This window comes from Callithrix jacchus, chromosome 11, assembly GCF_049354715.1.
Source record: "Callithrix jacchus isolate 240 chromosome 11, calJac240_pri, whole genome shotgun sequence".
In the NCBI taxonomy this organism is placed as follows: domain Eukaryota; kingdom Metazoa; phylum Chordata; class Mammalia; order Primates; family Cebidae; genus Callithrix; species Callithrix jacchus.
Genome location: NC_133512.1, coordinates 91,737,462 through 91,746,242, shown reverse-complemented (window position 1 = coordinate 91,746,242; position 8,781 = coordinate 91,737,462). Strand labels below are relative to the sequence as shown.

Genomic DNA, 8,781 nt, shown 5'->3' with positions numbered 1-8,781 from the left:
ACTGGTCTCTGGTGCCACAAAGGTTGGGGACTGCTATCCTAGAGGCTTTAAGTACACAGTGTGACCAGAGTTATTGTCTCAGAGCCAGGCGGGCAGAGCCTGCAGCAGCCACGTTCTATAGAATGACAATGAAAATCAAGTGACAGGCGGCCCCAGCATCAGCAAACGCTGCCACTGGCACCCAGGTGTCCTCACCACACTCTTCGTCCACCTGAGCAGATTTCTCTTCATGGCACAGTAGAATATTTGGGTAAAGACCAACACATGAAAACTTTTGTCACTCTGGTTAAACATTAAAATAATCCTGCTACACTATGATGCTCATTTCAAAACAAAACAATGGAAAATGTTTTAGAAACCATTCTCTTCACAGGCATGGAGGGAAGGTGGTAAAAGGAACCCGCGAACCAGTCTAAGGAACAGACCCCACGCAGACCCCAGGCAGACCCCAGGCAGACCGCACGCTGACCCCAGGCAGACCCCACGCAGACCCCAGGCACACCCGACGCAGACCCCAGGCAGACCCCACGCAGACCCCAGGCAGACCCCAGGCAGACCCCACGCAGACCCCAGGCAGACCCCAGGCAGACTCCACGCAGACCCCACGCAGACCCCAGGCAGACCCCACGCAGACCCCAGGCAGACCCCACGCAGACCCCACGCAGACCCCACGCAGATGGGCGATGAAGCAAGCCTCGTGAGTGTCCGTTTCCGTCGGTCTCCCCAGCCCCCACTGGTTTCACTGGTTCTCTCCAGCTGTTGGATGTCCTGGAGAGCTCTAAAGAGAGGGTACAGCACACCCACCTGCTGGAAAATGGGCGAATGCTGCCTCCAATTTCCCTATCATCCCAGAATGGAAGCCCTGAGCTGGGAGAGCTGTCAGGTCAGAAGAACAACGTTCTCTCCACCACTTTGATGTAAACCAAACTCTGGGTGCTGCCAGGGTGTGACTAATTCTTCCTTATTCCAAGGCTTACCTTGTTGCATAATTTTTTTCATATAATTCTGCAGAGCTTTAAAACTGGGTTTAGAAAGTACAGCGCAGGAAAATGCACCCATGAAATGCTTTACATGATATAAACATCCCCATGCCCCGTCCTCTGCAGCCCCTCTGTAGAAAGCAAGTTTTATTAACACGAGCCAAGTGCTCAGTTTCAAGAGGACTCTGAGCATTAAAGCAGATTGTTTTATGTCTCTGACATGAATACTCCGGGTGGATGAACTATCTAGGCCTGGGTTTAAGTGTGATTAATGCCTAGTACTTGGAAACCATCCAAACTTATTAAATCTGATGGAGTAAAACAGCATAACTTTCTCATATTATTTCCAAGAGATGTGATTAGGCTGAACGTGGTAGTGAATGGGGCTGCAGGAAGCAACCACGGTGTGGGGGAGGGGGAGCCCCGTTTTATTTACAAAGAATTGGCACAGAGTGGAGCATTTTAGCAAGTACGGGCAGGGTTCGATCACCTCAACCCGAGAAGAGGGGTGAGGACTGAAAACGCAGTCAACACAACCTTCCTGTGTATTCCATGATTGTCCACACACTACCAAGAGTAAGAGCTCATTTACTGAAAGAAAAAAGAAAGTATTTGGGAAATGTTCCCTTTCGTCCACCCCAAAATGAATACTGCAATACACACATGCACTTCACACTCACACACACACACACCTGTCATTTTATGTTCTGGTATGTAACAGAAGCATCAGAGATACATTCAACAGTCCCCTTTCCATGCAGAAAACAGGAGCTGTGCAGTCTGTGTACAGACCCAGGCAAGCATGTCTGAAATTGATTATTGCTAGCTGCCGTGGCTTAGGGGCAGCGCACACTCGTCCTGCTAAGGTGTGGTGTGCTTCTCCAAGGCACCCATGAAATGCTTTACATGGGGCAAGTGGGTCCCAAGCACAATACCTATACTTCAGTTCTGCTTTGTACACAATAACATTCCAAAGAAATGAACAGGAGAACTACACGCAGACGAATGAGCCCCTAACGTCCAACAAACAGGAGTTTGCTGAGCATTTGCCGTGGACCAGGAGGGAGCTGGGTGCTGAGAGGCTGAGGCTGAGTGGGACGGCCTCACCTTCAGGCCATGCGCTCTATGGAAAGACATGGGGAACAGCAGCAGCAGTCCTCCGGGGGCCACATCCCTCAGCCCAGCACAGACTCGGCTACCTTAACGCTGGACATCTGGACACTTGGACACCTGCACTTAGGACTCTTATTGAAGAAACAGAAACATAACAAAAGGATTTGTAGTCTTAAAATCTGTCCATTATGATCCCAAGACAAATCTGAGCAGTGGAGAGGAAAGAGAAGGTGATGCCACCCCCACACCAGTCTCTGCACTGATAGAAGAATAACAAACATAAAAAAATCTGCCAAACAACAAAGCTTCAATTTATTATACATGCTCATCAATTTAACCCAAAAAAAACCCTTAAAAGCCCGAGGGTGATCCCAGCCCCTTTAATACCCAGGGCCTGAGCACGCCGCAGATCAAGGCCCAGGCCCCAGCCTGCTTTGTCTGCGAAAGATGAAAGCCAGGTGAAAACAGGTGAAGGCTTTTTTGAATCATCACCTGCAATTAAGCAAAGGAAAACCAAAAGCAGCAGAGGTGAGCTGAACTTGCTTGAAAAAGACGCCCGCGGAGCAGGTGGATGCTTGCTGCGGATGGCGGTGGTGTCTGCTGGCACTCCCAGATGACAAGCCCTCCCCGGCCAGCACCCTGCACTCATGGCAGATTGCCCAGTGGGAATGGGGGTGCACAGGGAAACACACACAGGTGTACACCCAGACATACACACAGATAGATACACACACATATTCACAGAACCACAGACATACTCAGACCCACAGAGACATGCACAAACACACCAACACACACCCAGTCACACACACACACACTCACAGACCCACAAAGACACAGAACCACACACAAACACACCAACACACACCTAGTCACACACAGATGCAGACACACAGGCACAGCCAGACACAGACACACACAGACATAGAACCACACACACACAGATACACACACACACTCAGACCCACAGACACACAGAGACACTCATGCAGAAACAGACATGCAGAAAAACATTGACACACACCCAGTCATACACACACAGATAGACACACAGATACACACACACTCACAAACACAGAAACAGACATGCACAAACACATCAACACACACCTAGTCACACACACACAGACAGACCCACAGAGATACACTCACAAACACACACAGACACAGATACACCCTCACAGACCCACGGACACACAAACACACAGACACAGAGACACGTATAAACAAACACAAGATACAGACACACACTGAGACACAAACACAGACACAGAGACATGTACAGATACACACCCAGACACACACAGATACAGATATAGTCACACAGACACACTCACAGACATACAGACACAGACACACAGCCCCAGACACGTACACACAGATACAGATACACAGACACACAGATAGACACATTCATAGTCACACAGATACAGATACACAGACACACAGATAGACACATTCATAGTCACACAGATACAGATAACACAGACACACAGATAGACACATTCATAGTCACACAGATACAGATACACAGACACACAGATAGACACATTCATAGTCACACAGATACAGACACTAAACACACAGTCACACACACAGAGATACAGACACACAAATACACAGACACAGAGAGACACACATACAGACACACAAATACAGATACATGGATAGAGATGCACTCACAGACACACACACAGAGACAGATACGCACAACCACACAGACACACATAGTGTACACACAGATATGCACACAGACACATACATGGACACAGGTACACAGACACAGGAAAGCACACACACAAACACAGATACACCCACAGACAAATACACAGAGACACATAGATGCACAGAGACACAGACATATTCACTGACACACAGGTACACACGGACACAAAGACATTCACAAACACACAGACAAACACCCAAAGACACACAAAAGAGACAAGTACAAACACAGACACACTGACACACAGACACAGAGATGCACACCAATACAAATGCACACACAGAGACACATAGATCCACACAGAAACACACACAGACATGCTCACTAACCCATACCAGGTGCACACGTATAGACACATAAGCACACACACAGATATGCACAGAGATAGGGGCACACATAGGCAAAGGGGCACACATAGGCAAAGAATCACACATAGAGAGAGAGACACACAGACAGGTACACACAGTCATGCAAACACACAGGAAAACACACAGACACAGATGCACACAGACACATGCAGACACACAGAGACGCACCCAGAGACAGACACACACGCACGCCCGCTGCACACCGGCCGTGTCTCACCCATCATTCTTCCCATGCATTGTTCTGACTGCTGCCTCTGTTGCCATTCCTTTGGAAATATTGTCCCAAAATTCAAGTTTGCATGAGACTTAACGATTAATATTTGCATCTAAATGTTTTCTATTCTCCGCAACGGAGACCCAGAATTCTTATTAAGGTCTTTTCAAAGGATAGAGAAGCACTGACCCAGAATTTTCAGGACATCTTGATTCATCCCACGAAAACAGCATTCCCTGAATGGAGCTCCCTTGGCTGTGAGAGAGCATGACGATTTTAATACAAAGCCTAGGACCATGTTACACCTCTGTGTTGTCATTTTCGACTTCCTGCAGAAGAGTTCCACTGTTGGAAACCGTCTGGTGTGTACATTTTGGATCACCTTTTCTGCAGCAAATGGCGTGACACTGCTCAGACCCGTTCTGACTCTGGCCAACTCCGTCTGCCAAAACATCCTGTGGCTTTCTCAGATGTGGAAGAAACCTCAGAGGGAGCAGCACACCTTCCTTACCCATTACATATATGCTAAAACATACATTTTTACCAAAATACGTATTGGCTTTAAAGGAGTTAACTGGAGAAAGGAAACTCACCCTCACTATTGCAGGCTTCACGTTTGTGTGATGCCAATGAGACATCCCAATGGCAGGTCTCAGATAAGCTCTGATTCCACACAGAAACCTCAACTGCACCAAAAGGAAGCCATGAGCACAGGATAGGGCTGGCCTCTTGTGTGATATTAAACTCAGAGTTCATCTTTCTCTACAGATCATTTGGAAGAAAATGGACGAAGTCTTACTTCCTCATACCAGATCTGTTTAGAAGCTTTGAAAATTCCAGGTGCTGCTTTTGTATCTGGAAATCAAGACCAAGAATCAGTGTAGGCCAGGCGCGGTGGCTCACGCCTGCAATCCCAGCACTTCGGGAGGCCGAGGCGGGTGGATCACGAGGTCAAGAGATCGAGACCATCCTGGTCAACAAGGTGAAACCCCGTCTCTACTAAAAATACAAAAAATTAGCTGGGCATGGTGGCGCGTGCCTGTAATCCCAGCTACTCAGGAGGCTGAGGCGGGAGAATTGCCTGAACCCAGGAGGCGGAGGTTGCCGTGAGCCAAGATCGCGCCATTGCACTCCAGCCTGGGTAACAAGAGCGAAACTCCGTCTCAAAAAAAAAAATCAATGTAAGCTTGCTTTCTGTCCTGTGGAAGCCAAAGGTGAAGATAACACATTCGGCCAGCGGAGAAAATTGCTGATTTTTGGCCTCTGGGAAGTATCTTCTCCAAGGTAAAGTAGCAGGAACGCTCCAAAATATTATTTCAATCCCGCAGTCAATGACGACAACAGAGAATTCCGTGGAATTAGATGCACTTTGGCCCCACGCTGCTCTCCAAAGCTGCTGCCCCAAATGTCAGAGTCAAACTTTCTCACCTCTCCTGTGTCCGTGACTCTCCTCTCTCCCATGGAATGGGCTTTGCTCTTCTGTTCTTTCTGGCCCCGTCTCATGTTCCCTCTTAACCCTCCCTGTTACCAGTTTATCAAGGCTCAGGCCAACATCCCATTCACCTGTCCGTCTGCTCCATAAAGAGTGACCCAGCCTGGGCTTGGTGGCAGGCACCTTTAATCCCAGCTACTCAGGAGGCTAAGGCAGAAGAATTGCTTGAACCCGGAAAGCGGAGGTTGCAGTGAGCCGAGATCGGGCCACTGTACTCCAGCCTGGGCAACAGAGCAAGACTCCTTCTCAAATAAAAAATAATAATAATAAAGAATGACCTGGCCTGAGTCAAATCAAATTTGCTGAGTTCAATAAAACTGGACTTTCTGGCCAGATCTGTGTCTTTGGTTCAGAGCCTGCAGGTCTCCAACCTTCCTAAGCCACAGGGATCAAAGAGTTTGAAGAAACGGTGTTCTCAATACCTTCGTTATTTATCAAGGAAAGGAATATGTAAACAGCACCATGCTGGATAAAATAATTTTTTTTCTTAAAACAAGTAAAACTAACATATCCAGAATAATACAGTCTTCATTGTGAATCTGGTGTTTTCCTTCAGCCAAATGCCATCTTAGTCACCACAGGTTGTACAGCACAGCAGACAGGCCCGAGTGACACCTACATTAACTATAGCTTCAAAATACGGAAAAAAGTACTATTGTATGAAAAACTCAATAGACGGGTGTTCCAGGTAAAGTCTTAAGGAGTGACGGATGTTCCAGGTAAAGTCTTAAGGAGTTCCTCAAGGAGGTGCCAGTTCTGCTTCCTGCAGATACGAAATAAATGCTTTGCTCTCAAGGAAAAGGAACTAGGAGAATATGTCATCTCAAACTAAATGAGAATGGAGAAGGCGTCGGGTGAGGACACTTTTCTCCCTGAGGTGTGTGAGTCTCCTGGCTTGCCAGTAACGGGTAAGTTGCACATGAATGGAATTAAGCAAAACTTCTACTAGCTTCTGGGAACAAAAATTACCCACTTTAGGAAACAAGGGATGCATTTGACCCAGCAGTCCCACGACTGGGTATCCACCCAAAGAAGAGGAAACTTTGATACATTAATTCCCTTCCCATTGGCTATACGTTCCGCAGTGGAACTGCTGGATCATAGCATAACTCTATTTTTAGGTTTCTGAGAAACCTCCCTATTATTTTTTAACAGTGGCAATACTAATTTACATTTCTACTGTCAGTGACAAGGGTTCTGCTTTCTTCACATCCTCATCAGCATTTTTTAATTCTTTTTGATTTAAAATACTTTAACTATCAAAAAAAGAGAGAGAGAAAGCAAGGGATGGATTTCCCTTTAGTGATGAGCTCGGGCAAAGACCGACCAGAGCGGCCTCTAGGGTGGGCGCAGAGCTGGGCCAAATGCTCTGCCCTTCAGGCCCCTGCGACCCCGGGATTCTGAGTCCCACAGGCCGTCCACGCAGCGGTCACTCTGGGGATGTGAGATGCCCGCATCTAATTCGCTTCTTCATATTTGATTAACCTCATGACGCCCAATTGGCTGATTTCATTTGCCCTGTATCTTTCAAGGTGATACCAACATTCTGTATCAGAGTAAAAGCTAAGTCCTTTTCTCAAACATCAACACTGCTGCCAGCACCATCTCCGTCATTGCTCCCTCTGTTTCATGCCTTTTTGAAGCAATCATTTTTTTCCTACAAGTACATTTACAAATGCCAGCTTCAAAACCTGAGCAAAGCCAGCCCCTGGCTATGTTTCAATCATACCAATCCTTTCATCTGTCCCTGGGCATGGGGACAATTGGGCAGGAGAAGCGTGAGGCTCGCCCTTGAGTACCTTGTTGAACCTTCTTGGCCTCAGTTGCCCACCTGCAGCACAAGGCAACATAACAGTGATGTCTATGCCTCCTTTCCACAGTAGCAATGTAGGGATTCTACGCAGGGGTTCAAATCCTGAGTCCTTGCTCTCTCTCTCCAGGGTCTCAACAGGGTCTAGGTCAGAACACAGAACTTCAGACCCTCTGAGCACAGCCACAGGAGTAACTCATGCCTGAGCTGGAAGGAGAATGCCAGGAAAGGTGGGACCTGAGGTCTGAAGCCCCCAGTCTCCTCCTCCCCACCTGCGCCCCTGTGCGCGTCTGGCAGCATGAAGACGGTGCTGCACTGATGGGTCCCCTGCTCCCAAAACTCTCGTAACTAGTGTCCAGCAACAAGTGTCTGTAGGAAGGCCACTGGAGGCGAGGGTTCGGGTCTGCGGCTGTGAAAAACACACCTTTCCACGTGGGACCAGCTGCTGCCTGCAGGCCTCCCAAGTCCATGAGAACCCCATTCTAGCCAGGGTTCCCAGAAACTCAAATGACCTGGGCATCTGGGATTTTACCCAGCAACCCTAATTCTTGCCAGCCTGGCATCTGAGCTGGTTAAATCTGCTGCACCCGCCCTTCCTTGTGTCACCCTTCCCAGGTCACCATTGACCTCTCCAAAGCTCTGGAGAGGAAAGGGAGGAGAACAAACATTTGTGGCCACACTGTGGGCAACATGACCAGCACTCTGCTCTTCGAGGAGGAAAGACTAGCTGGGGAGAGGTCACACATCCGGGCCCTCCCACAGCTTGTTCTAGGCCATTCCTTCCAAACACACCACCCAGCAGCTCCTGAGTCCAGCTCCGTGCCAGGCACTGAGGGTGTCTGAACAATGAACAGGCTGGGTGGGGCTGCGGGACTCCTGTCTCCATGAGAGGCACCCAGCTATAAGCAAGCACCCCTTGCCTTCTGCCGGCCTCGAACCATGGACTCCGTTTGTAGCAACCTGGCCCCTGGGTCCTGTGTTCTGTTTTTCAATAAAGCAGTAGTGTTCTCATGGGGAAATGCTTCTCTCAGGGAGCTTCAGGTAGAGCCTATAGAAAGCCAGCTGAGGCCTGCCTTGC

At 48.3% G+C, this 8,781-nt stretch overlaps 1 long non-coding RNA gene across 2 annotated transcripts in view; it reads right to left on the bottom strand.

Moving 5' to 3' along the window:
• Positions 1–558: 558 nt before the first annotated feature.
• Positions 559–8,781, bottom strand: part of LOC118143731 (uncharacterized) — a 44,586-nt gene continuing 36,363 nt past the window's right edge. Inside the window, exon 4 of one of the 2 annotated variants that reach the window (XR_013524125.1) lies at positions 559–6,656. This is a non-coding gene — a long non-coding RNA (uncharacterized LOC118143731). The other variant, XR_008473423.2, reaches the window with a different exon arrangement.